We start from the raw sequence: 14101 nt of genomic DNA, 5'->3' as shown, positions 1-14101 counted from the left end.
TGGTGCCCACGTGCAAGAGCTTCTCAAGTTTATCCAGGAGTGAAGTTGATAGGCCCTGCATTGTGTGAACCTTAAGATAAACTATATAAATGTCAAAGTGATTTTTACCAATTTACCCTCCCTACCAGCAGATATCACTGCTTCTGTTATCCCACATCTTTGCCAACACTTGACAACATTATCTTTAAATTTTTGCAAATCTTGCAGGAGTAAAGTCATAACTTATGGCTCTAAGCCAGAACTTATTGCATTTTCCTAATTACTAAAAAACAACAGATTGGTTCCAAATTGGGAAAGGAGTACGTCAAGGCTGTATATTGTCACCCTGCTTATTTAACTTACATGCAGAGTACATCATGAGAAACGCTGGGCTGGATGAAGCACAAACTGGAATCAAGATTGCCAGGAGAAATATCAATAAGCTCAGATATGCAGATGACACCACCTTTATGGCAGAAAGCAAATAAGAACTAAAGAGCCTCTTGAGGAAAGTGAAAGAGGAGAATGAAAAAGTTGGCTTAAAACTCAACATTCAGAAACCTAAGATCATGGCATCCGGTTCCATCACTTCATGGCAAATAGATGGGGAATCAATGGAAACAGTGAGAGACAGCCGACAGAGGATGAGATGGTTGGATGGCGTCACTGACCTGATGGACATGAGTTTGAGTATGCTCTGGGAGTTGGTGATGGACAGGGAGGCCTGTTGTGCTGCAGTCCATGGGGTCTCCAAGAGTTGGACACGACTGAGTGACTGAACTGAACTGAATTGAATTTCTTTTCCTGTGCTTGTTGAATGTTTTTTATCTTCCTCTTCCACAAAACTTCTGTTCATCCTTCCTCATTTTTCTATAAGATTGCTTGTGTTTTCCTTATTTATTTGTATTCGTTCCATATATAGTCTAGATCTGAACATTTTGTCATTTTTTCAGGTCCTTACTCTGTGCCTTGCCTTTTCACTCTCTTAATGGTATCTTTTGGTGAACAGAATTTCTTAATTTTAACCTACTTAAACTTACCCATTGTTATTGGTAGGAGTGTGTGTGTGTGTGTGTGTGTGTGTTTGTGTATACACATATGTGTACTTTACTAAAGAAATCCTTCCCTTCCCTAATATCATAAAGATAATCTTTGAGATTTTCACCCAAACATTTTACGGTTTTGCCTTTTACATTTAACTTTTTAATCCATATAGAATTGAGTTTTGTGGGTATGGTGAGATTTCTCACCCCTTTTTTAATATGGATAACTAGTTGGGGCAGCATAATCATGGCATCTGGTCTCATCACTTCATGGCAAATAGATGGGGAAACAGAGGAAACAGTGGCTGACTTTATTTCTCTGGGCTCCAAAATCACTGCAGATGGTGATTGCAGCCAAGAAATTAGAAGACGCTTAACTCCTTGGAAGGAAAGTTATGACGAACATAGATAGCATATTAAAAAGCAGAGACATTACTTTGCCAACAAAGGTCTATTTAGTCAAGGCTACGGTTTTTCCAGTAGTCATGTACGGATGTGAGAGTTGGACTATAAAGAAAGCTGAGCACTGAAGAATTGGTGCTTTTGAACTGTGGTGTTGGAGAAGACTCTTGAGAGTCCCTTGGACTGCAAGGAAATCCAACCAGTCCATCCTAAAGGAGATGAGTCCTGGATGTTCAATGGAAGGACTGATGTTGAAGCTGAAACTCCAATACTTTGGCCACCTGATGCGAAGAACTGACTCATCAGAAAAGACCCTGATGCTGGGAAAGATTGAGGGCAGGAGGAGAAGGGGACGACAGAGGATGAAATGCTTGGATGGCATCACCGACTCGATGGACATGGGTTTGGGTGAACTCTGGGAGTTGGTGATGGACAGGGAGGCCTGGCGTGCTGCGGTTCATGGGGTCGCAAAGAGTCGGACACGACTGAGCGACTGAACTGAACTGAATCCATTGGAAATCCAGCTTTCTCCCACTGCCCTGTGATTCCACATCTCTGCTATTAATATAAATCACATTCCAAACACATGGGGCTGTTTCTGGTTTTCTATCCTGTCCTAGTGGTGTATTTGTCTTTTCCAATGCAAATACCACAATATATTCATTAACATAGCTTCAAGTATCACTTAAAAAACAACTTCTCCCACCTAGTTCTTCCTCAGGCATACCTTAGGCTTTATGGGATGTTTTCTATTCCATATTCTTTTAGAATTAGCTTGTCAAGACTCAGAAGACTCCCTACAGTTTTGACTGTCTTGAATCCATAAATTAAGTTGAAGAGAATTGACATCTTTTTAATAATGATTCTCTTTATACATTAACATGGCCTCAATTTATTTAGATATTTTTAATGTTTATTAATAAAAGTTTATAATTTTTTCTTATAAAGATCTTTGGTATGTTTATTTTTATATTCTTCACATTTTTAAGATGCCATAAATTATATCTTTTAAAAAAACTATGCATTTGAACTCTTTTCTGTTGGTTTAGAAGGACAATTGATTTTATATTCAGATCTCATGTTAAGTTCTACTGTTTATTAAAAAAAAATCTGGAATTTTTTTCAGAGGTTTCTGTATAGATAATATATCATACACAAGTAGTTTCTTCCTTTCTAGTACTTAAATTCATTTCTTTCATTTTCTTGCCTTACTTCACTGACTTAGATCTCCCATTGCATCTCACTTTATCTTCTTTGCTTTTTAATGATTGTTTCATTATTTTCAACTTCTTTGTCTCTCTGTTCCATATTCTTCCTGACTTCTTCAGGATTATAGTCTATTTCATAAATGCTCTTTCAGTGGGTCTAGCCACACAGTAAACTTGTTTACTGAGTTTTAAATTTTAATTATGAGATTTTTAATTTCTAAGGATTCTATTAAAAATTTTTCTAAAGTCTTTCTCTGAATGCAGAACGTTTCTTTATTACAGCAAGATATAAAACAAATAAACATTAAGTGTTCATAACCACACTAGCCATTATTATGACTGATGGTATTATTCAGCTTGCTCAAATTTGGGGGAATAGCTATATGCCACTCTTGAAATTCACTGACCATGTGGTGATGTTGAAGGGCACACTGAGGCCCTGTCTCCCGACCTCTGGTACAGCCAGCAGGTCAGCTCACGGTTCCCACATAGAAAGGCAAAGGGTATGGCACAGAGGCAGGGTCAAGAGGCGGGTTACGAGAGGAAGATCTTTTGGATTCCAAGCAGACAGGATGATTCTTCTGTTTTCAGGGCTGGTTTTGATTGTGTCAATCACCTTCAAAGTTGATTATTCCTTGATCTGAATAATCTGAATCCACATCTTTGTATGTGAAAGTGAAGTCGCTCAGTCGTGTCTGACTCTTTGAGACCCCATGGACTGTAGCCTACCAGGCTCCTCCGTCTATGGGATTTTCCAGGCAAGAATACTGGAGTGGGTTGCTATTTCCTTCTCCAGGAGATCTTCCCAACCCAGGGATTGAACCCGAGTCTCCTGCATTGTAGGCAGATGCTTTACCGCCTGAGCCACCAGGGAAGTCCTTTGTATATGGAGCCCCCAAAGCCTCCACTGAAATCTGTAAACTGGCCTTCACCCCCTTCTTTTCTGGTGAAGAGTTCCAGGCTGTCCAAGAAATCTCAGGACCCATGGGAATCCTAGATTTTCACCCTGCTTGGAAGGCATCTCCTTAATGTTTGTGGATCCCTTGATTGATAAACCACAACGCCTTGCAAACACCCTTTCAGAAAACACGTTTGAGTGTCAGCAGGGGAAATTCACCTCTCAGTCTGTAGCACACTTGTGTTAGGAATACTGACAATGAGCTGGTGAGGGTGTGGTCATTCTTTGGCAGTCACAACGAAGGACATGATAAATCTATCAGTTCAGTTCAGTTCATTTCAGTCACTCAGTCGTGTCCGAATCTTTGTGACCCCATTGACCGCAGCACACCAGGCCTCCCTGTCCATCACTGACTCTCAGAGTTCACCCAAACTCACGTCCATTGAGTCAGTGATGCCATCCAACCATCTCATCCTCTGTCAGCCCCTTCTCCTCCTGCCTTCAATCTTTCCCAGCATTAGGGTCTTTTCCGATGAGTCAGTTCTTTGCATCAGGTGGCCAAAGTACTGGAGTTTCAGCTTCAGCATCAGTCCTTCCAATGAATATTCAGGACTGATCTCCTTTAGGATGGACTGGTTTGATCTCCTTGCAGTCCAAGGGACTCTCAAGAGTCTTCTCTAACACCATAGTTCAAAAGCATCAATTCTTTGGTGCTCAGCTTTTTTTATAGTCCAATTCTCACATCCATACATGACTACTGGAAAAACTAAAGCTTTGATTAGACGGACATTTGTTGGCAAAGTAATGTGTCTTCTTTTTAATATGCTATCTAGGTTGGTGATAACTTTTCTTCCAAGGAGCAAATGTCTTTTAATTTCATGGCTGCAGTCACCATATGCAGTGATTTTTGGAGCCCCTCAAAATAAAGTCTCTCACTGTTTCCATTGTTTTCCCATCTATTTACCAAAGCAAAACCAACACTCAGTTGTGGATGTGACTGGTGACGGAAGTGAAGTCCGATGCTATAAACGGCAATATTGCATAGGAACCTCTGAAATGTTAGGTACATGAATCAAGGCAAATTGGAAGTGGTCAAACAGGAGATGGCAAGAATGAACATCGACATTTTAGGAATCAGTGAAATAAAATGGACTGGAATGGGTGAATTTAACTCAGATGGCCTTTATATCTACTACTGTAGGCAAAAATCCCTTAGAAGAAATGGAGTGTCCATCATAGTGAACAAAAGAGTTCAAAATGCAGTACTTAGATGCAATCTCAAAAATTACAGAATGATCTCTGTTCGTTTCCGAAGCAAACCATTCAATATCACAGTAATCTAAGTCTATATCCCAACCAGTAATGCTGAAGAAGCTGAAGTTGAATGTTTCTATGAAGACCTACAAGACCTTCTAGAACTAACACCCAAAAAAGATGTCCTTTTCATTATAGGGGACTGGAATGCAAAAGCAGGAAGTCAAAAATACGTGGAGTAACAGGCAAATTTGGCCTTGGAGTACAGAATGAAGCACGGCAAAGGCTAGTAGAGTTCTGCCAAGAGAACACACTGGTCATAGCAAACACCCTCTTCCAACAACACAAGAGAAGACTCTACACACGGACATCATCAGATGGTCAACACTGAAATCAGATTGATTATGTTCTTTGCAGCCAAAGATGGAGAAGCTCTATACAGTCAGCAAAAACACGGCCGGGAGCTGACTGTGGCTCAGATCATGAACTCCTTATTGCCAAATTCAGACTTAAATTGAAGAAAGTAGGGAAAACTACTAGATCATCCAGGTATCCAATCAGGTATCTATCCCTGATACTTAAGCTCCCTGTAGGGCAGCAGCCACTGCAGACTGGGGGCCTGGGGGATGGCTGACTGCGGGCAAGGTGGCCCTGCCCCTTCCTGTCCCTCTTTTCCTGCCATAGCTCCAGAGATTCCACTTCTTCCTGTGAGTACTGAAGTCTTTTTCTTCTTAGTCATAGTTTCAACCCTCCCTTTTAAATTTTTAAACAAAAGTAAACATACTTGTAGGTTTCTTCCTATATTTGAAGTTTACAAGTTAGTTTATGTCGTCTGCTGTTTCTGCTGCCTTTCACAGTGAGTTAAATGCTTCCCTGGTTTGGGATTTGTGACTCTGACTTCCTATTTTTATCCGTGAGAATTTTTCATGCCTACATTGAAGGTGGGTTCTTTTAGGGTTTTCATTAGTTTCTGCTAGATGTCCAGGGCATTACCAATGTGAGATCACTTTATTCTGAAGTATCTGTTTAAGTTTTCTCACTCCAAGGTATTATTTGTTTGGGCTACAAGCTTTAGAAAGAATCAGCTTGTGTTAAGAATTCTCAAGGGAGATTCACGCCCTCCACACCTACCCCCAAACTAGTGACAGCATTTAGGGCAGGCAGGCAATTTTATTTGCTGCCTCCTTGAACTGGGGCTGGCTGATTTCTACTTCACTCTGATATTGTGAGTGTGGCCTTTTGTGATTCAGGGGGAAATCTCTTATAGAGCCTCCCACTTTAGACTGACCCTTATGATCTTTAAGGTCAGAAAATGAAGTTTAAGGACTCTGGGGTTTGGCAAATGCCGTCAGAGTAAATGTCAATTTTGGGGCTCTGCTTCTCTGTGTTTCCCGTTTCTCTTGATTTTTGGGTTTTGAGGACTCTTTGTTTTCTTGACAAGCCCATACTTGCATTAAAAAAAAAAGATGTTTTCAATATTCCATCCAGAGTTTTTAATTGCTATGGAACAGCATTCTTGGCAGAGGCAAGCTGGGGTGCTTCTCTTTACTTAGGTTAGCCTTAGGAGACAAGAATTCCTTCCTTCTGGCCCTGGCCCTGAGTTGTTTTCCTTGACAACTTGACAAATCTCAGTGTAACATCTGCATCTCCTCTGTGAACATGCATATGATCTCCTCTGATAATGAACTTGTTTCAATGACTTTTAAGTATTTTTAAAATTTTGCCATATGCCTCAGTGAAATTGACCTTACTTGGAACTACAGCAAAATGTGTAAATGGTTTCTCTTTGGGCTACTTTAAATATACTGTCTTAAATGGAAATTTCCCAGTGAAACTTGTTTATGAACAGAAATCAGTGTTGAGAAATGATGGCATATGAAATAAAATCTGGAGGAAATGTCTTGCTTATTTCTACTATGAAGAGCAGTACCCTTGATTATAATATAGATTTACCTCTATCTACTTATCTTTTTGCATAGGATGAATATACTCATCATTGTAGAAAGAGATATTCCCCACTTGTTTCAATCCTTGACCTAACCGTTCTGGCAACTGTCTGCCTTCCTGGTTGGACTGGACAGGGACTGAGAAGAATAAGAGAGTTTGAAGGGCTTTCAAATGTCTTGAAAGATCTTAGGAATAATGATGTCATGTGGGAGGACTGAACTCAGTTCTCAGTTCCAGTGCTGGGGAATGATGATGACACGTGGTTACCCTAGACCTGAATGTGATGAACAGGGATGCAGCAGCTTCGATCTATCTCAGTAGACATTTCAGAAAGTTTCTTTCCTTTTTTTTTCAGATTTAAAAGCCAAAATGATACAAATTGGGGAAATTTTCTCCCTCAAGAACAGATCAAGCCTATTGTAAATGGTGGATTATATCCAAGCAATTTGTTTAATATTGTCATTATTTATACAACAGTTGTGACTTGCAAGATCTTCCATCTTCATTGCTGCATGTGGGATCTTTTAGTTGCAGAAAGCAGGATCTAGTTTCCTGGCCAGGGATTGAGCTCAGTCCCCTGGCATCGGGAGCTTGGAGTCTTTAGCCATTAGACCAGCAGAGAAGTGCTGGTTCCTATTAATTCTCAATGTAGATTACTGATATTGCTTCAGGTTGTGTATGTGAATGCATATATAAAAACTCTGCTACCTAGGAACCTTCAAGCTGCAAACTTTCAAAGGTGGGAAATGTGCATCTGGTTTCAGCATGGAACCAGAACCTATGCCATCAATGTCAGGCATGAGTGAAATTGAAGCTTGCCTTCCATCTCCTACTGCTGATGATCCTTTGGCTCTACCATCTCCCACCTCCTCTCCCTCCTCTAGTCAGTAACTCTTCTTGTCTGTTCACTTGATGCCAACTCCTGTACTACTGTTGTACTCTATTATTATGCTTTTCAAGGTATTGTACTGAAAGATTAAGCCTATTTTATTTTTTTTGTGTTTTTTTTAATGTATTATTTGTGTGAAAAGTATTATGAACCTATTACAGTACAGTACTATGTACCCAGTTGTGTCAGTTGGGTACCTAGGCTTCCTTTGTTGGACTTGTCAGTCAACTGAACAAATGGAACGTGGTATCAGAATGGAATGCATTAGTATGGAGGGGACTTTCTGTATTAGATATGTATGTGTGTGTGTAGCTTTGGGATGGTATCCATTCCACCCTCCTATATTTCTCTCTTAATCTCTATTACAACCAGCAAGACAGATCACCCAGAACCAGTTTCCGTTAGTCTTTGTCTGATTCATTCATTTCATTCGAAAAATATTTGAGTGTCTCCCTTGAGCCCAGTGCTGTGCCATTCAGATTTACTTAGGTCAATAAGTATTGTACAATCTATATTTGCTAGATACTGCTGGATGAATAACATACCCTCCTTGGACTCAAGAAAATCAGTTTTGTTAGATAGAAAAATTTAAATTTTGGGAAAAATCATTTGGCAGTTTTGTATTGACACAAAAATATAGGTTCTCTAACTTGCTGCTTGTGAAAACCTCATCGTGTGTAACTAGGAATTCTCTTTAATCCAAATGAACTAGGAAACTGTTATACTTGTTCGCATTCTCTTTATTTTACCTCTTTCTGAGACACTGTAAGGTATAATGTCTCCTTTCCTTTTAGTATTTAGCAAATAAGATGTATGATTATATAATTTCCAGTATACATAAATGACCCATGCCAAAAACAAAGGAATTTTATCTTGTGTCTTACAGTGGGGAATGTTACAGGTGGTGATATTTTCCAAGATCCTATAAGGATTTGACAGGAAACAAAGGAACAATGCCCAGGTATTGATTGGACACCAAACAAAGCTAGTGGAGGTGGTGGTATTCCATCTGACTTATTTAAAATCCTAAAAGATGATGGTGTTAAAGTGCTGCACTCAATATGCCAGCAAATTTGGAAAACTCAGCAATGGCCACAGGACTGGAAAGGGTCAGTTTTCATTCTAATCCCAAAGAAAGGCAATGCCAAAAAATATTTAAACTATATAATTGCATTCATTTAACACGCTAGCAAGGCAGTGCTCAGGATTCTTCAAGCTAGGCTTCAGCAGTATGTGAACTGAGAACTTGTAGATGTACAAGTTGGATTTAGAAAAGGCAGAGGAACCAGAGGCCAAATTGCCAACATCCTCTGGATCATAGAAAAAGCAAGGAAATTCCATAAAATCATCTATTTCTGGTTCATTGACTATGCTAAAGCCTTTGACTCTGTGGATCGCAACAAACTGTGGAAATTTCTTTTCTTTTTTTTTGAAAATTCTTAAAGAGATGGGACTACCACCTTACCTGCCTCCTGAGAAATCTGTATGCAAGTCAAGTGCAATAGTCAGAACCAGACATAGAACAATGGACTAGTTCAAATTGGGAAAGGAGTACATCAAGGCTGTATATTGTCACCTTGCTTATTTAACTTATATGCGGAGTACATCATGTGAAATGCCAGGTTGGATGACTCACAAACTAGAATCAAGATTGCCAGGAGAAATATCAACAACCTCAGATATGCAGATGACACCACTCTAATGGCAGAAAGCAAAGAGGAACTAAAGAGTCTCTTGATGAGGGTGAAAGAGGAGAGGAAAAAGCTGGCTTAAAACTCAACATTCAAAAATGAAGATCATGACATCCAGTCCCATCATTTCATGGTGAGCAGAAGGGAAAAAGGTGGAAACAGTGGCAGATTTTATTTTTTTGGCTCCAGTGCTGGAGCTCCAATACGCTGGCCACCTGAAGTGAGGAGCCGACTCACTGGAAAAGACCCTGATGCTGGGAAAGATTGAGGGCAGGAGGAGAAGGGGGTAACAGGATGAAATGGTTGGATGGCATCACTTACTCAATAGACATGAGTTTGAGCAAACTCTGGGAGATAGCGAAGAACAGGGAAGCCTGGCATGCTGCAGTCTGTGGGGTCGCAGAGAGTCAGACATGACTTAGTGACTAAACAACAGCAATGGGCTGGATAACTTGGATTTGCTTTCAACATAGAAAATTACCATCAATAAAAAATAAGTGGGGAAAAGTAAACTATAAAAAGTTTGTTTTTCTTTTTTTAGGACTGCAGTGTTCTTATTTTCAAAGATGCTTAGAAATGTGAATGAGGCAACATGATACTGCTTGCAAGAGATTTTAAGTTAACCTGCTGGAATGATTGAGATAGAACTATGAGTAGTTTATCACTTGTTTGTGTAAAAAACAGGCTGCTTTCAGATAATAATAGTAGTAGTAATAATAAGTTGTACCACCGAGTGTTTAGTGTGTGCCAGGAATTTTTCTAAGTATGTTGTTAGCTCTAATCTTCATGACAATCTACTATGAAATGTGTATTCTTATAATCTACATTTTGCAGATAAGAAAATGGAGGCACAGTAAGGTTCAGTAATTTGTCCAGATCACAACAGTGCTGAGACAAGATTCAAACCCAGAGGATTGACTCTGAAGTCCATGGTTCTAGGCTTTACTATCCCCAGTTTGACTTTTTTTTTTTTTCTTTTTGTGAGAGGCCTTTAGAAAACAATTTTTTAAAAAAAATTTGGCTGCCCTGGGTCTTGGTTGCGACATGCAGCATCTTTGATCTTTGTTGCGGCACTCATTCTCTTAGTTGTGGCGTGTGGGATCTAGTTTCCTGACTAGGGATCAGATCTGGGGTCCCAATGTTGGGAGCTCAGAGTCTTAGCCCCTGGACACCACGCAAGTCCTAGTTTGCCTTTTAATGACAACAGCACGAACATTTGCACTGTCCATCTCGTTCTCCATAGTATTTTTAATCTATTAATTAACTTAGAAAATCTTATTTTTTTCTAAAAGATTTTGAAAGTGCAACCTAAGACATTGCTCAATATATTAAAAGTTAAGATGAGTGGAGTCCAAATTTACAGATTGCAAGATGGGATATTTTTATTGGTGGGGGTTTACATTTTGAAATAGTTATACTGTATGCTGTTCTCAGTGGCTCAGTCGTGTCTGACTCTTTGTGACAGCCTGTAGCCCTCCAGGCTTCTCTGTTCATGGGATTTCCCAGGCAGGAATACTGGGGTGGATTGCCATTTCCTCCTCCAGGGGATCTTCCCAACCCAGGGATCGAACCCTTGTCTCTTGTGCCTCCTGCATTGGCAGGCAGATTCTTTACCACTGAGCCACCTGGGAAGCCCAGTTATACTGTATGCATATATCTAAAAAAGTATTATTAAAAAAGTAGAGAGAGAGAGAAAACCTCACATGCACATAAAACTCCACAGTAATGAAATGGACAATTCACAAGGATGCCTACTCTTCTAAGGGAATGGACTATTTTCTTGTAGTCTTTGAATGTTCACACTGATATTTAAAGCAATGTATCCTCATTAACCCCTTCCATTGAATGGTGGTCTACAATTATGCTTCTGTTGTGCTTCTGTCCTCCCTTGGGAAGCAAAAGATGACAGATTCAGCATAAAGCTGGACGTCACTGTATAAGTAAGTAGCCTGACTGCTGTGCACATCAGGATAACTTTCATGATACACAGAGGTAACACAATGGAAATCACAGTTTAGAAATCCAATTTATCTTGCTGTGAATAGACTTGCCTTCAATCCTGATGACAATTAGTTTTGTTCCATAACACTGTGATAGGAATGTGACATTGAAAAACTACTTGCTATCTATGAAAGCTTTCGTCTACCATGAGTTCATGCCACAGAGGGAAAAATGTTAATTCTACTTAAGTGAGAAAACATAAAAGGGTTTTTCACAAAGAGCGGCCACAAGGTCAGAGTATGATTGCTGAGGTAATGAAGAGAAGGCATCCCTGCAACTTTTAGTTGCTTATACATTCTATTAAAGTTGCAAAATTCTGCTGATTCTTTTTTCTCAAAACCACTGGGGTTGCAGCTCAGTCACATTATGGATTAAGAGGGGAGTGATGCCAGCCTTTAATGTTTCCTGGTACTGCACAGAGCCTGCCGCGGATGCTCTTGGCTGGCCTTGGCTTTCCTCTTTGGTTCCAGCATCCTTTTCCTTTTCATCCGACTTGGCTGGTAAGTCTGTTCAGTACTTACGATACTGTTTTGAAAAACCCCAAACTGCACCTTTACATTTACTGTGAGAATAAAAAGCCCCCTGGTACAGCATACTCTGGGAAAAAAAAAAAAAGCCTGAAATATGGTTAACATTTTCCCACCCATTTGTTGGAAAGCACACATCAAACGAAAATCTGTAGTTTGATAAGATTGGAATCAGACATCTTGCAGCTCAACGGTGTGTGTGTTTATTGATCACTGCAGTAGTGAAGAGAGACCTGGAGCAAGGCAGACTTGCATGGGAATCCAAGCGCCACCATTTACCAGCCTATTTGGGCAAATATTTCTGAATGAGAATTTCTTCATTGGTAAATGGGGAATAATAGCTATCTCCTGTGGTTACTGTGGAGTTAAACGTTTTGTACCTAAAAGTGAAAGTGAAAGTCGTCCAGTCATGTCTGACTCTTTGTGACCCCGTGGACAATACAGTCCATGGAATTCTCTAGGCCAGAATACTAGAGTGGGTAGCCTTTCCTTTCTCCAGGGGATCTTCCAAATCCAGGGACTGAACCCAGGTCTCCTGTATTGCAGGTGGATTCTTCAGCAGCTGAGTCACAAGGGAAGCCCAAGAATACTGGAGCCTATCCTTTCTCCAGTGGATCTTCCTTACCCAGGAATCCAACCGGAGTCTCCTGCATTGTACCTAGGGTGCTAGTATATCCTAAGTGTTAATTGCTGGCTATTATGAGGCTATGTGACTTAGTTCCCACCTTAAGAAGATTGTTCCAGAAGGAGAGAGAAAGTATGTACGTAAATGCTTTAAAGCAGAGGGATAAAGGCTGTGAAGGAGCCTCAAAATGTTTTGATACTGGTGTTGTGGAGAGAGCCTAGTGGCTGGGATAGGCACCAACCTCTTAACTTGTTGCCCTAAACTCTCTTGCTCTTTCCAGTCTACTCTTCATAAAATAGTCAATGTTTCCTTTCTTAAATGCAAATAGGATCACACTTGAAATCCTCCCATGGTTTCACATTCACTTTGGGAGAAAGTATTCAGTATATGAACTCCTGCTTAATTCTCCAACTTCATTTCTTCCCTTTACCTTTCTCATTTCCAAACATATATTTCATGTGCTTGTTTTTTTGTTCAGTTGCTTAGTTGTGCCCGACTCTTTGTGACCCCATGAATTTGTAGCACGCCAGGCTTCTCTGTCCTTCACCATTTCCTGGAACTTGCTCAAACTCATGTCCATTGAGTCAGTGATGCCATCCAACCATCTCATTCTCTGTCATCCCCTTCTCCTCCTGCCTTCAATTTTTCCCAGCATCAGGGTCTTTTCTGATGCATCAGGTGGCCAAAGTATCGGAGCCTCAGTTTCAGCATCAGTCCTTCCAATGAATATTCAGGATTGATTTCCTTTAGAATTGACTGGTTGGATCTCCTTTAGGTCCAAGGGACTCTCAAGAGTTCTCCAACACCACAGTTCAAAAGCATCAATTCTCTGGCACTCAGCCTTCTTTTTGGTCCAAATCTCACATCCATACATAACTAGTGGAAAAACTATAGTTTTGACTAATGGACCTTGTCAGCAAGGTAATGTCTCTGCTTTTTAATATGCTGTCTAGGTTGATCATAGCTTTTCTTCCAAGTAGCAAGTGTCTTTTAATTTCATGGCCGCAGTCATCATCTGTAGTGATTTTGGCGCCCCCCAAAATAAAGTCTCTCACTGTTTCCATTGTTTCCCCATCTATTTGCCATGAAGTGGTGAGACTGGATGCCATGATCTTAGTTTTCTGAATGTTGAGCTTTAGGCCAGCTTTTCACTCTCCTCTTTAACTTTCATCAAGAGGCTCTTTAGTTCTTCTTCACTTTCTGCCCTAAGGGTGGTGTAATCTGCATATCTGAGGTTATTGATATTTCTCCCAGCAATCTTGATTCCAGCTTGTACTTCATCCAGCCCAGCATTTCTCATGATGTACTCTGCATATAAGTTAAATAAGTAGCGTGACAATATACAACCTTGACATACTCCTTTTCCTATTTGGAACCAGTCTGTTGTTCCATGTCCAGTTTAACAGTTGCTTCTTGACCTGCATACAGATTTCTCAGGAGGCATGAAAGGGGGTCTGGTAGTCCCATCTCTTTCAGAATTTTCCACAGTTTGTTGTGACCCACACAGTCAAAGGCTTTGGCATAGTCAATAAAGAAGAAATAGATGTTTTTCTGGAACTCTCTTGCTTTTTCCATGATCCAATGGATGTTGGCAATTTGGTCTCTGGTTCCTCTGCCTTTTCTAAATCCAGCTTGAA

At 40.2% G+C, this 14101-nt stretch overlaps 1 pseudogene; it reads right to left on the bottom strand.

Moving 5' to 3' along the window:
- Nucleotides 1-3011: 3011 nt before the first annotated feature.
- Nucleotides 3012-14101, bottom strand: part of LOC133248687 (thymidylate synthase-like) — a 140377-nt pseudogene continuing 129287 nt past the window's right edge.

The sequence above is a fragment of the Bos javanicus genome, chromosome 5 (assembly GCF_032452875.1).
Source record: "Bos javanicus breed banteng chromosome 5, ARS-OSU_banteng_1.0, whole genome shotgun sequence".
In the NCBI taxonomy this organism is placed as follows: domain Eukaryota; kingdom Metazoa; phylum Chordata; class Mammalia; order Artiodactyla; family Bovidae; genus Bos; species Bos javanicus.
The sequence above is the reverse complement of the archived record's forward strand: the minus strand, read 5'-3'. Positions and strand labels throughout refer to the sequence as shown.